General features: G+C 48.7%; 1 protein-coding gene across 1 annotated transcript in view; it reads right to left on the bottom strand.

Moving 5' to 3' along the window:
- The window catches only part of Ttc6 (tetratricopeptide repeat domain 6), a 163,889-nt gene extending 150,125 nt beyond the window's left edge, over positions 1-13,764 (bottom strand). The window contains exon 1 of the mRNA XM_048361981.1: positions 13,665-13,764. The gene's annotated coding sequence lies outside the window, so the exon portion shown is untranslated. The remainder of the gene's footprint in view (positions 1-13,664) is intronic.
- Positions 13,765-14,025: the final 261 nt, after the last annotated feature.

The following is a 14,025-nucleotide window of genomic DNA, read 5'->3' as shown; positions in this document are numbered from 1 at the left end:
TGGCAACATGGTCCAAGGACATAATTGTCATTATCTATTGAAGTTAAATGTCTCCTATCTACCAACCCAATCCCAACAGGAATGCATGCCTGTGCATGTATATATATATATATATATATATATATATATACATATATATGTATGTATATATGTATATATATACATATATATATTCCTAGCTAAAAACTGGAAATGTCCATCAAAAGTCAGATACACAATTCAATTGCAGTACATCCATAAACTGTGGTTATGTTTAGCAAAGAAATGAACAAACCAGCTTTGAGAAACAACGTTCATGAATCTCTCACGTGTGTATTATTGATCCAGGGTACCAGACACAGACTGGTATGCCCTGTGAGAGTCCATCCTATAAAGTTAAAAATCAAAACCAGGCCAGCATGAACGACAGTGCTCACAGGTATGTATGGGCTGATAAACTACAATAAACACAAGAAAGTGGTCATCATAAAAGTCCAGATGGTGGTCCTCTTGTAAGCGGGAGAATGCTGCATAGGACTGAAGAGTACCAGGAGACTTTAGGGTGCTAGCAATCCTCTAGTTTTTATTTTTGGCTTAGAAAATTAGGATCTATTCTTTATAATCAACTATTATTTTTGGGGGGGGGGGCTCCTGGACAAAATGTCACCATTTTTTTTAAATAAAAACAACTGGGTAGAGTATAGAAAGTACTTTGCTTCCGATCTGCTACAAAATAGATCTACAGATGCTTATTTTCTTATCTTTCTACTTTCTACCAATATGTCTCTTCCAAAAGCTCCGGCAACCAAAAAGTGCTGTCCAAACAGGGGCAGATAAAAACTGGACCTGCCATGAGATTCCAAACGCTGGAAGGAAACAACAGGCTTCTCAAATGTCCAGGAAGGAAGAATGCTCAGTGCTGTGCAGCGCCTTAGAGGTGAGCTGGGCATGGTTAGCCGTGGGGCCATGCTCAGAGACAGCCTCAGGGCTTATGGGAGGGAAACTGGTGCTTTATAAAACCAGGCAAGACCAGGCTGGGAGGTCCAGCTTTGCCTCTGGTACATAACAGAGCCCTGCCTGGGCTTCTGCATCCTCATCTACAAAATGAGGATATTTGCTCTTACCTTGCAGGGTTGCTACTTTACTGTTTAACATGATAATGTCCACAAATGATTGTTGAGTGTTCGTAAAACAGGGAAACATTGTGCGGAAAAAGGGCTGTATTCACCTTCCCTGGGTGCATGGAAGTAACCCCTTAAGGGCAGGAATGAATTGCTTTCCTAGCCTAATTGAAGTAATGAACAAATAGCTAACACTTGAAAAATGACTATTCTTGGTATCATTCTGATTGCTGCACAAAATCAATATTCAGGGCATGTTTTTCAACTAGGAAAAATTTTCAATTAATATACCCTTTAAGTACATCTACCATATGATCCAGAAACAACTTAAATGGTAACGACTATTCATTACCTGGACACAGTGGTGCACTCTCCAGTCCCAGCTGACACGGGCTAGAAAGCAGAGGCAAATTTCTCGGCAACAGTGAGACCCTCATCTCAACAACAACAATTTAATATTGTTCATTAACATTTTGTATAATCAAAAATGGTAATGAAGAAAAAAGAATCCATATCAAACTAAAATTCTTAGCTAAGTACTACTATTATCTTCATTTTTCAAATAAAATAGGGGTATTCAAAGAGATAAAGAGACCACAGGTTTCTAGCTGGTCATCATGTTCTAGAAACCTGTGTCCTAGGTCTACTTTCACAGAGAGAAAAGTGTGTGAGAAGATGAACAGACAGACAGACAGAAGAAGGAGGAGTTATTGATCTAAAGACATTTCAGCTTCACTGTTACTGTAATACCTTCATGTGAAAATGTTAATAGAGTTGGCACATTAAGGATGGCATTGGGGGGGAAAGTAGCATAAAATTGTTCCTTGAAGCTTTACAACTTCACCCAGCTCTGACACTCTCCAACAAGCTCCTCCCACTTCCCTTGTCATCCGTATTTGGAGCTCCCTCTGGTTCACTATACAGGAAGTAAATATAGACCAAGTGTGGCAGCCAGTTCCCACTCCTCCCAAATTGTCACAATAGAATAAAGTCCAAACATAGTTGTTGAAAGAAAATGTAAGGCTTTTCACAATTAGTGCCTGTCCAAAGGGCTGAAGATTTAGAAAATAGCTGTATGCTTACTTCACAATAAATTTATTGAAAATAAATTTCAATTGGATGATTTTTGATTTTGTGCAGATTACACCTCTAAGCACTGAAGGCAAAACATTGACTTTTAAAAACCTATGCATTTAAAACAAAAATGCAATACAAATGAACAGCATTTATGGCAGCCATGAGAGCAATATTGTGTGGATGAGGGCTAGCCTAGACCATGCAGGTCTTTGGATTCAATCTGCATTATCGCAAAAACCAAATAAACAGGAGCATACTACACGTAAGAAACAAATGCTCAGATTTTTTTTCAATTGGCTGAAGGTATATTTAAACAATTCTTGGAAAAAAGAAATACTGTAGCCAGTAGAAACATAAAAACATTCAAATCTATTAATAATGTCGGAAATAAAACAGTGTATTGCCATTTTTAACCAATAAATTTCAAGGTTAATAGGATTGTATGCAGGGAAGAAGATCACTAATAAATTTCTAGCATCCTGCTAGATGCAAGGTAGCAAAATGTCTCAAAACCCCTGGACCTCTGCAAGTTTTGATCAGGAAATTGCACTTTTGTGAACTTTTCCTATCGAGAGAAATGCTAATTTTTTTAATTATTGGAGCTTTCTGTTGCTTAAAAAAAAAACAAAACAGGTTTCTGTTACATTCCTCAGACTGACATCAAACTCCTGAGCTCAAGCAATCCTTCTGTGTGGCCCCCCAGTAGCTGAGCTTATAGCTACACACCGCCATGCCCAGTCTATAGTATTGTTTTAATTACAATAGGAAAATGGGAAATGTGCTTAAATTTAGCGTCTTTAGTACCTAGCAAGTATCTAGTGCCAGGTACACAGACTTCTCTATTGATGGTCACACCTAAATAATAACATTCAGCATTCGTAAAAAATTAAATAATATAATTACCTTAAAGACTATAACTTAGCATTCGTAAAAACTGAGTTGTGAGAGACCACAAGTCTGAAGAGAATTGAACTCTAAGCTTAACATTCTAGAGATGACGAAACAAAGATGCTAAGAGCTTCCAAATGTATATGGTAAAGGACTGCTTCTCAAGAGTGCCTCAATCACTGAACCTAGCTTAGTGTATATGAACACAACTTAGCACTAGCAAAAGTCTTAATCCTTGGTTTATAACAGAAGTTCACTGAAGAGAAAAAAGTGAAAAAGAATGCTATCAATCTTTGGATTTAGCATCAACTACTTTAACGGTTATATCAAATGCATATCATCAAATTAAAATGCTAAATATAAGCCAGATAAACTCCAAATTGGTTGCCCTGCTAGATCCAGGGGAACATTCCCCTGGTGGGAACAATCCCACCAGAAAACTCTTTAAACCTTCACACCAACATCCCAAGATGGTAATATGGAACAAGTAGAGCCTTTTTGATGAGTTCCAGTATAAAAACAATATTGGAAATAACTGAATACATCATGCTTCACTTCCACGAGTCTTCATTCATCTTCTCAATAGTTAGGGCCAAGAGGAAACTGATGGCCTGCATGACAGACTGACAAGAAGAAGAAAGGGGAGGAAGAAAAGGAGGAGGAGGAAGAGAAGGAAGAAGGAAAGGTAGTGGAGAGAATGCGAAGCAACTCTTTACAGGAGTGCAGGTAGGGTTAGAGGGAGCTATGCATGATCAAGAGTCACCCAAAGTCTGGCAGCAGCAGGGAAGTGTCGACCTACCTACACCTTGATCTCAAGTGTAAGAGGCAAATTGGAGGCTAGCAGAGCTGATGAGAGCTCAAACACGGGAGAGTTTTGAACACAATGGGGTGAGTAGGTAATGCACAAAGCCACAAGGGTGGAGGAGAAGTCAAGAGCAATCAAGCACTCATACATCCCACTCTGTCCTCCTTCATTCCTGTACCATTGTCTTCCCATTGAAGTCCAGTTAGAAATCCAAATGAAGAAAATCTGGGCAATGGGCCATTGAGGTCAACCTTGTGGAGCAAAGAGCAAGGCAGAAGAGAAAGCGAAGGCAGAAATCTCTACCAAAAGTTGCCTCAACTGTCTTTAGTCCACAAAAATGCACATAGCACAATGATTTCCCCAGCCTGTGGGTCCTCCCCAGCCTTCTCCAAGCATCTCTTTTCGTGGGGTGATCTCATAAATACATTTTGGTCTTCCCTTCAAACCATAAATTCTGACCTGGCTCATAAGTCTAAGCTTACAGAGCTCCATCACAGACCTCTGGGAAGCCTGCCACCTCTCCTGGGGGGCGGGGTGGGGGGGAGACTTAGAAGTCTGGCGCCTGGCCTGATCTCAGGGTTCTTAAAGGTAAGACAAAAATGGCAAGCACCGAGTAGAAAAACAACTTTGAGTAAAACTACCCATTTGAAAAGAAAAGATACAAATAATACTAATAAGCCTAGTCCAAAGCAGGTGTACGTGGCTAAGAATGAGGGTTTATTTTTCTTGGAGGTAGTGGCTAGCATTCCAGTTACACTTTATGCCTTCAAAGGGCTTTGCTTAGATGTTCTCCAAGTATGGTAATGCACTAGAGATTTTGCTGAGTTGGAGGTCAGAACCATTCCTTTTCGAAAGGTAGGTATGTAAGGCTGTTGTATGGGCTTTGTAGCCTAAACATTGAGCTTAGAGACCCAAAGCCCACTTTATGCTTAGAAAAACTAACAGCTCTCCCTAAGTAAGCTGTAAAAACAGAAGCTGCGTTTAGGCAGAGATTGCTGCCTGTGTCTTCTGTGTACCAGCTCACTTTCCCTGCGCTCCATCCCCCCCCCACCCCCCAATACCAGCACAAGGAACGTTAATAAACATGGAAGATGTGTTGTGTGTCAGTCCTCCAGAGAAAGATATGTTTTGTTTTATACACTTGAATTCTAGTTATTTCATGAGGCAGAATCCAAAACCCTATTAGAGCCTTCACACAGGAACCTCTAAGGCCATCCAAACTATGTAAATTGCAAGGATTTTTTTTTTTTTTGCTAAGAGTCCCTTCATCCACAGCCCAACTCCAGCCCTTCCAAACCCCCACAATTTTTAATAGTCACCTCTGCAGATGAATCTATATCTGAAAAAAACACTCTTTTGAGTTCTTCTTTCCACACTGTAGTGTTTGTCTTTATTAAGTTTTGGTACGCCACTAAGCTTCTTGCACAGGCAAGGTTGTATTTAAGATCCTTAATGTTTGAAGGAGCCATCCTGAGCTCAGCATGCTGGCATCCTATCAGATGGATTTGTACTCCCAGGAAGCTTTATTTTTTTTAGGGAATTTAAATAAAATAATTCTCAAAGACAGTTCTTAAAAGGCATAGAATAGGATGGTGGCATCCAGAAAGTCATTCTCCATTAGCAGTTGGTAATTCCACTGTTGCAAGTTCTAATTTGGAAGCAAAGGCCTCTCACATTATGAAGACTGTACTATTACAGTTCTTAAGAAAATAAGTAATCCTGTCGATGATTCTATTTTATATGGTGTAAATAGCTGGGTAGGCAGATTATTGTTGAAGCAAACCCAAGCTCCTTGCTAAAATACATGTCTTGAGTTTTCAGGATTTTAGGAAGTGTCCAGGTGGTACATTTTTCTAAATGAGTACAAAATGGTTCCTTCTAACTTTGCCCATGAGAAAGGAAGTAGAGGGAAAGTATCCAGGAGAATTCAAAGGCTAAACATTTCAGTTCTCTCCCCAAATTCAGGTGTTATGGGCTGGGCTGGTCTTTGAGGAGCCCAAACTCATGTTTTCCCACTTCTGGGGTCCAAGCCCCAAGGGGGCCTTTTCCTGAGATCACCATAGCTGGAATAATGGTGAGAGCCCGGGGGAGGCGTGGGAGAGCCCTTGAGGGTTCAAGGAAAGCTAATGAACCTTAAGGGAACCTAAGGAACCTAGAGAGTCTTCCCCATCTATGTAGGAGGGGAAGGAGAATTAATATTGCTGTTTGAGATATGGCCCGTGCAGCCTAAAGAGCAAGAAACGCAGGAACACTCATTATCTCCTCGCCTTCTGACACCTGTTCCTCCAAGAGGTCCTTACCGTACACCTCATGCAGTGGGTCACTTTTGCTCTGTCACTTACCTGAACTCTGTCACCCAAGCTCTGTGGAGATATGGCCTTCCTCTTGGAGAGAAGAGGAAGGCATTCCACGCACAATCCAGGGATACTGGCATCCTGGTCTGGTTGGCTACACGGTCCCCAGATGGGACCTCTTTCCTCTTTGATAATAAGACATCCAAAAGCTAACCATAGACAAAATACTTGAAAGGAGAAGGAAAAGCTGACATAGCCTGGAGGCTTGCATCACTTGCCATACGCCTCAACACCACTCACACTCTCAGAATGCTGTGAAGACTATGTTGTTAGCGTTTGCTGTATAATAATACTCTTCTCAGCTCTAATCGAGTTCTAATATATCTTTTTCACAGGTGAGAAATGAGAGATTCAGCGAAAGCTGAATGATCCAGACTGCAATTGAAATCTGATTGCAAGCCCAAAGCATATATAGACGCCCTTCTTGTCCATCCCAATTGCACTGAGTGGGCCTCACCAGAATTTGAGTGCCTTGGGGGTGCCAGCTCAAGGAAGGGAGTAGGATAGCACTGAGCTCTAGCTTGGGAATTAGAAGGACAAGCTCAGCTTTCTCTTCTGCTGCTGTCTTTCAAGATTCTAGGAAAGGAAAAGCAGGAAGGCTGTGGTCCACAATATACCAGAAGGCAGCACAACAAAAACCAGATGTTCATGCGAATGTTAAGACACCAATCTCCAAGTGTCTTCTCTGTGAGTAGAGATGCTTTTTCTTACTCCAGGAGCCCAGACTCCCCCACCTACACACACACACACACACACACACACACACACACCCTTGGGTGGGGCCCTCAGGAGTGACACTGCTACACCAGCCACAGTGCTGGGGGGAATACCCAGCAACAAACCCTGGCTATTAGATCCAGAAAGCTTGTAATTTGGAGGAGAAAACGGGACAGGAGTGTCTGCCCAGGTCCCCCAGCAAATTCAAGATCAATAGCATTAGAGCTAAACTACTGACCACCCTCCCCTCAACTCCCATGCCTCTGCATTGGCGCCGCCCTCTCTAGTCCTCACTTCCGCTCTCTCTCTCTCTCTCTCTCTCTCTCTCTCTCTCTCTCTCTCTCTCTCTCTCTCTCTCTCTCTCTCTCTCTCACATCTCTTGGCAGGAGAGTCTGGTTTATTCCAGCACCTGAAGTTGTAGATGCCCCTGCTCCCATACCAAAGGACCTTCACACACCTCTCCCCTGGGTTCTTATTGCAGCCACTCCTCTTGGCAGAGGGGTGTGGGTAAGGTCAAGGGAGGTCAGCGGAAACCAAGGACTCACAGTGCGTAGTATTTGGCGCGGGAGAAGGACCAGTGTGGTGAGGCGAGTGTGACAAGCCACGGGCTGCCCTTTCCAGAGCACTTGAATGAGAACAAGTGTACATCAGATCTGGAGCACCCAGCCCGGTTCCTCTGAGACTATCTCCCCACAGGGGAGCTCCAAGCTCCCCTCTCCCCTGCCACGCCCACAGGGGGTGTGGCTCACATCTGGGAGTAGCACCAAAGCCACCCTTGACTCTGCTGACACCACCCAGAGAGAGGCCACAAAACAGTAAGACACCGGTGAAGGTGGATGGTGGAGCGTTCCTGCAGCTTCCTACACAACGGCACTGCAGAAGAGGAGGCAGACACACTTCCTCTCTCAAACACCCTCTGAATGTCCATGTTCATGGCGGATCTGCAGTACACTGCAGTACAACACCACCACCAACGCAGGTTCTGAGAGAGGCTGGTGGCCCTTTCAGAGAATCATTACATTACACCCAGAAGGGGTGTAGAACAACATACTTCCTATCCTACACATGGAGAACCACTGAAGGTTTAATTTCTGGAAATTCTGAGCGTGCTGCTTCCAGCACTGCCCTCTGAGAAACAGGCTCTCTGGAGAATCATGCCTGTGACCCTCGTGTTCAAACCCACCAGGTGGATGGATGGTCAGGGCCCCGGGCGCCCCCCAGCGCCGGGGCGGGAAGGCAGGGTGCAACACCGCGCAGCCATCTCTAAACCCAGGAAAGACACCTCAGATGAGCAGAGCTGTTGCCAGCCTTTCCGGCTTACTTCATGGGCTCAGCTTTATTTGTTTGCCAATTAAAACATGGGCGTCTCCTTTACAGCTCTGAGCAAAACATTGTACTTGATGGAAAATGGATGGGGCTAACTTTTAATCCGGATCGGCTATTGACCAGCGGGGCTGCTGCTGCCCTTTCAGCGAGGAAAAGTGAAATCGTTACTTTTGCTGACTTGTGTGGGCAAGACAAGGCTAGCGATTCCATGGACGTCCAGGTTCCTGGGAAGGGAAGCATTCCCAATATGATAAGGCTATACCTGATGATTTTGGTTAAAAGTAGAATTGTAGCCAGGGAAAGAGGCACAACCAGAGGAGGGGGACCGCATGGGGCTCCCATTCTGCACACAGTTCTAGACAGGAATCCTTCCCTTCCTAAAGTCAGCCCACCCACCTCTAAGCTAGACCAGTTAGTTGGTTGATCAATTCAACAAATCTTTACTGGATGTCTTCCATGTGCCAGGCTTTACTGTAGCAGCCTGAACCACTGCAGTTTCCGCTCTCAATGAATTACTAGATCAGTGTGGGAAACAAACAAAATGAAAAGGAAACAAATGCAGTTTGCTGCAATCAAGAATCGACAGGAGGGCAGGCTGGCTGGAGTGGGAAGGGCTCTGCAGAGTTCTCACCAGGAACCGCAGGAGGCATCTCTGAACTTGCCACCACAGGCAGTGCCCAATGATTAAAACATACACACATACATAAAAATGAAAAAGAATCCCAGCAAAGCCAGAAAGTGCGCCATGAGCCCTCTTCAAAGTGCTTCTGTGTGTGTGTAGCAAACTTCTGCAGAGTGAGCTAAGAACTAGTTTTACTCTGTGGCCTGTGGGACAAAGAAAATTTCAAATGGACAAGCAAATGCACAGCTTAAAAAAAAAAAAAGCTCTAGAATAACAGCCAAAAGTGCTAGAAGCAATCCCCAGCAGTATCTTCCAGTCAAACTTTCATTCCAAATAATGAATGTAACCCCCTGAAATATATTAATATTTTTATCAGATCCAAAACACAAATTTAAAGCAGCAAATGGCCAAGAAGTTAATACAATGGATATCTATATAATGCTTTTATTTTTTTCCAAATGCAAGGTGTGATTTATACGATTGTTGGAAAATTATCTATGTAAATCTGAGCTGAATCATATTTGAATAGTCAAAGTTAAACCACCAGAAATAACTGAGGGAAAACTCCCGGTGTGTGCTCAGGGGTGGGGAGAGGAGAGAGATGGCAGCCAAACACTGTCCACCTTTTGGAAAGGATTTACAATCAAGCTTCCACTGTGAGGCAAAAAATGAAATTCGTTGACTCTTTGGAGCCCTTGGTTTCCGGGTCCCACTGAGGCTCCCTTGCAGCCGCAGGCTTTTGCCAAGGAGATCCTGCCCCAGCCGGGCCAGGTTTGCAGCCCCACAGGTCCTGCACTTCGGAGCCCTGAGGGAGGTCTCGCCTAGTCTGGGGCTCATGGTCAGGTCTTAGTGACTCGGGTCTCTTTTGCTAGTGACGCTTCTTTCCAGTTCTTTGCATGAAGCTTGCAGTTCCCCGAACCCCGAAGAGCAACTGCAAAGAACAGTATTGCACGCCCAGTGGAGACTGGCGCCCCACGGGGGAGGGGCTGCGGGGTGACAGGGACGGAAGGTCGGAGCCAGGCCCGGCCAGCTGGCATGTCCCCTAGCTGGCGCTGGCCAGTGTGACTTAGAGTCCTGAACTGGGAGATGTCGCCTCTGGAGACGCGGGGACCCAGGGGATCCACGAGACACTTAACTTTTTCCTCCCAGGGCTGTTGATTGCCCCAGAGGGCAAGTTGCCCTTCTCGACGTTTCTCATTTGAATACATGAAAATGTGAGTTGATTTGGGCAAGACGAAGCTCCCGGACCGCCAAAAGTATGGGGAGCAGCTCCGGCTCCCGCATCCGGCTGCTGGGGAGCCGGGCCTGGAGGCCGGGCCAGGGAAGCAGTTTGGAAAGGGCCAAGCCCAGGGATGGGGTTTTGTTAGTTTGTTTTCGGTAAAATGTGCAAACGCCTTGGGTGGCATGAACTGGGCGCGCGTGCACGCGCGCGTGCGAGGAAGCACGAGTCAGGAACCGTGGGCGACTCCACGCAGAACGGGCCGAAGCCCTCAGGCGGCCCCGGGCCTCGGCCTCCGCGAAGCCGAGGCCTTGGGTGCTGTGATCTGCTTGCTTAATGACTCAAAGGTGGACGGAAGGGCGGGCGGGAAAGTGGGAGGAAAGAAAGGGAAAAGGGGGGGCAGCACGGGAACAGGCGCCTGAGCTTTGGCTTCGTGGGCCCGAGAGGTGAAGGGGAGCCTGGAAGGCCGGGGCGGCCGAGGCCCCCACGGCTGCGGGCGGGATGGTCCAGGCAGGGGCTCCGGGGGTGCCCAGCCCCTTCCCCGGCCCGGCCGCACACCTCCGATCGCGAGGGCCAGGCCCTCGGCCCCGAGCCTCGGCCGCCTCCCTGGCTAAGCCGAGTCTGGTCTCAGTCGGGGTCGGCTTTGAACCGGGTTAAAGACCCGGGTTCTGAGCTCCCGCGCGTCTGATTCGCTCGGGCAGGAGGGGGGCTTAAGCTTCTTATCCGGGTGGGAGATGGAGGCCGGTGGAGGGGGCGGACCACCCCGCACCGAGCGTGGCTGGGCCCGCGCCCGCCCGGACCGGACCACAGGTCCGACGCTGGGCCGTGCCGGGGGCAAAAGGGAGTCCGCTGGGGGGAGTGGGGACAGATTGGGGACCGGCCGAGGGGAGAGCCCGGCGGAGCCCGCGCGCAGGCCCGCAGGCGGCCCGGGCCCTGCTCCCTGACCACCCCGCAAAGGCCACAGCGCGGCGGGGAGGCCGCCAGCGGGGCCCGGGCCGCGACCCCCAGGCCTTTCCTTCCTTCTTCACGCTGCTCCCCTTGGCCGCCCTGCCCGGTGAATGTCTGCGCGAAGGACCCGGCGGGGCTGGCAGGCTGGGCGGGCTGACGCTCCCGAGCTGGGTTAGTCGACCGGGCGCCCCTTTGCCTCTAACCAGGCTGAGCCGGGAGCCGGCCGGCCCCGGGGTGTTGCAGGAACCGCTTCCGGGGAAGGGCGGGGCCGCTTCCTAGTCCGCGATCACCTGGAGAAGCGCGCGCCGCGGCCCTCACCACCCGGCTTCCTCCGCTTGAGGAGCCCGCCCGCCCGGCTACCTGGACGGCCCCGGAACTCAGCCACCGCGCGCCCTCTCCAGGGGCTCCGGGCCCGGAGCTCCTCCGGCCGCCTCGGACCTGGAGACGGGGTGATTTCCTCCACACGAGCAGCGCAGTCGCTGCACCGCAGTTCTGCAGGGCGTTCAGAGTCTATCCGGGGCCAGGCGGTGGGACGGGCGCCGTGAGGCTGCCGGCCTCGCTATCTGGATGTCAACTAACAGCACGCGGCCGCGCACTGACTTCGGAGTGACGCGTGCCGCTAGCATCCCGCATTCCCCAGGGCAGACACCCGACGTTGCGTCTATCCCTGCAGGGAAACCAGCTCGTGTGTGGGCACCCTACATGCTCACCCCTTAAAATGTCAGGTGTCTGGGTCCGTGACATGGAGAGAAGCTAGAAGTGCACTGAACTTCCACTTTTCCTTCTTCTTGGCCCCAGGCAATCGGCCCCGAAGAACCAAACTGTCCAGTCTCACCTGCCTCGCTCCCCGTGAGCACCTGCAGGAAAGCCACCACTTCTTTTCTACGACAGGAGGCGCTGTGCGCGCGTGGGAATCCCCAGGGCCTCCGACCCGGAACTCCAGAGCAAGATCAAGTCCCTCACACTGGTCGTGTATTCTGCACCACCAGTCCTGAGCTTTGAAGAGGCTTGTGAGACACTTCACTTTGGTCATCACCCTATGAACAAGACTGTTGTTGGTTTTTAAGTTGAGTTTTTTTTTTTTTTAAAAAAAGGCCTAATGAATTTGGAAAATAGGTTGAAAGAATATGTCATCGTTTAAGTCACCCCTTGGAGGTCTAGCTGGTGGGTTTTCTCCTTAAGGCACTAGCTTTTTGTGCACTATAAATGCTATTACTAAATTGATATTACCCATAGAAAATACCCGAGTCATGCTTTGTAGAAGAGCCAAGAGGGCGTTGGAGACTCGCCCTCTGGAAGGAACAAGGAAACTTCTTAGCACCGAAAGTCCCCCAACCAGACTGAGGAAGCTAAGCATCCGTGTACTTTACAAATGGGACTGCGTTTCTGCCGCCCGATGGGAACTTTGCACAAAAGAATTAGTTACACACACACACACACACACACACACACTCCCAGGTATACCATCTGATGGGAGTGACTTCCAGCCACTAGAACAGCCGCGTTGGCACAGACGGTTCTTGCTCTGCTGAGTTCCAGGTGGATTTAATTTCACTGTCATTCCTTTCCTTACAACGTGATGTGTCCCCCCCTCCTCTTTTTCGTTTGTTTAAAAAGGAATTGTAATTTGATGCGTTTATCTTTCTTTATTTCCTTAACTGCACATCTTCACCCTCTCTGCTCCCCTGCTGATTTAAGAGATATGTTTGGTTCAAGGATTTAACGTGATTCTCCTGCCAGATTTCAAGGAAGAAAGATTTGAAAGAACAAAGGGGGTAGTGGTATTTATGTGGTAGACAAGTTAAAACACATTTCTTCAAATGAGATTAATTGCGTTTTTTTTTAAATTTTGCAAAACGAGTATTTTACGAAGTCTTGGTTATTTGTTGCTTTCTTTTATTGACACTTAGGGAAATCTAGTGGCTCCAGAGACTGCTAAGACACATGCACACTCTCGCAAAGTCACGCAGCAACAGTCTCGCTCCTTCAGAAATGCAGCTACACATGCCCAGAAACACACACACACACACACACACAGAGTCACTCTAGGCACTCCGTGCAAAGTATCTCAGCCTATCACAAATTCACAGCCAAGCCCATTCTCTTTGGTTGATCCCCCGTTTCAGGCCTTGCAGGTGATCCACTCTCCAGGGCCTCAGACGACTCCTGGGACCGACTAGGAAACAAGTGAGACCCTGGGGGCCTGGTGCAGCTGCTCGAGGTCGGAGACCCGGCTGGGCACCACCCTGGGCTGCCTCTGGCTTCAGGCTGGCACCTCCTTAACAGTACCGGCGCGCCCCGGCGCCCTGGCCCTGGCTTTCCCAGCGAACGCCCCAGTGTAGGGAGATGTCCCCTCCCCCTGACCTTTCCCCATCAGAAACCAGACTGTCGCCTCCAGCTCGGTCCCCGAGGCTGCTGAAGGGGGGCGGGAGGAGGAGCCCGGCGGAGAGGCCGGCCCGACTTGGATCCGCCTGGCCTATCACACAGACATCTGCTCTCAGTTTCTTCCTCTTTATGATCGCTACCGATGACAAGGGGAGTGGAGCGGACTGAAGCGGAAAGAGAAAAAAGTTATGTCATAAAGATATAAAACGGTGCGGTGACTCACCTGCTCTTAGCCGCAGGTACGAGTTTCGTGGCCGCGCCTCCGCCGCGCTCTAGCCGCGAGCCCGGCTCGGCCTCACGTCACTCGGCTGACTCACCCCGCCGGGCTGCTAGTGACCGGGCCCGGCCAGGGCTTTTCCCTTTCCTACGCCGAAGGCCGGGAAGGGAAGGTGGGCGGGAGGCTGGGTCCTCCAGTCTCCGGGCTTGAACTTTGGGCCGGGGAAGTCCGGGGAGAGGGGGGTGGGGAGGACCGGGAAGAGCGAGTGGGACTCGGGGTGGGGGGGGGGGGGGAGTCGCGGAACGGCCCGAAGCCGGGGAGCGCCTGGAGGAGCGAGCGCTGGGTCCTCGGTGGCTCCCCGTCCCCG

Source organism: Perognathus longimembris, chromosome 14 (genome assembly GCF_023159225.1).
Source record: "Perognathus longimembris pacificus isolate PPM17 chromosome 14, ASM2315922v1, whole genome shotgun sequence".
NCBI lineage: Eukaryota > Metazoa > Chordata > Mammalia > Rodentia > Heteromyidae > Perognathus > Perognathus longimembris.
This window is presented reverse-complemented; position numbering and strand designations above follow the sequence as displayed.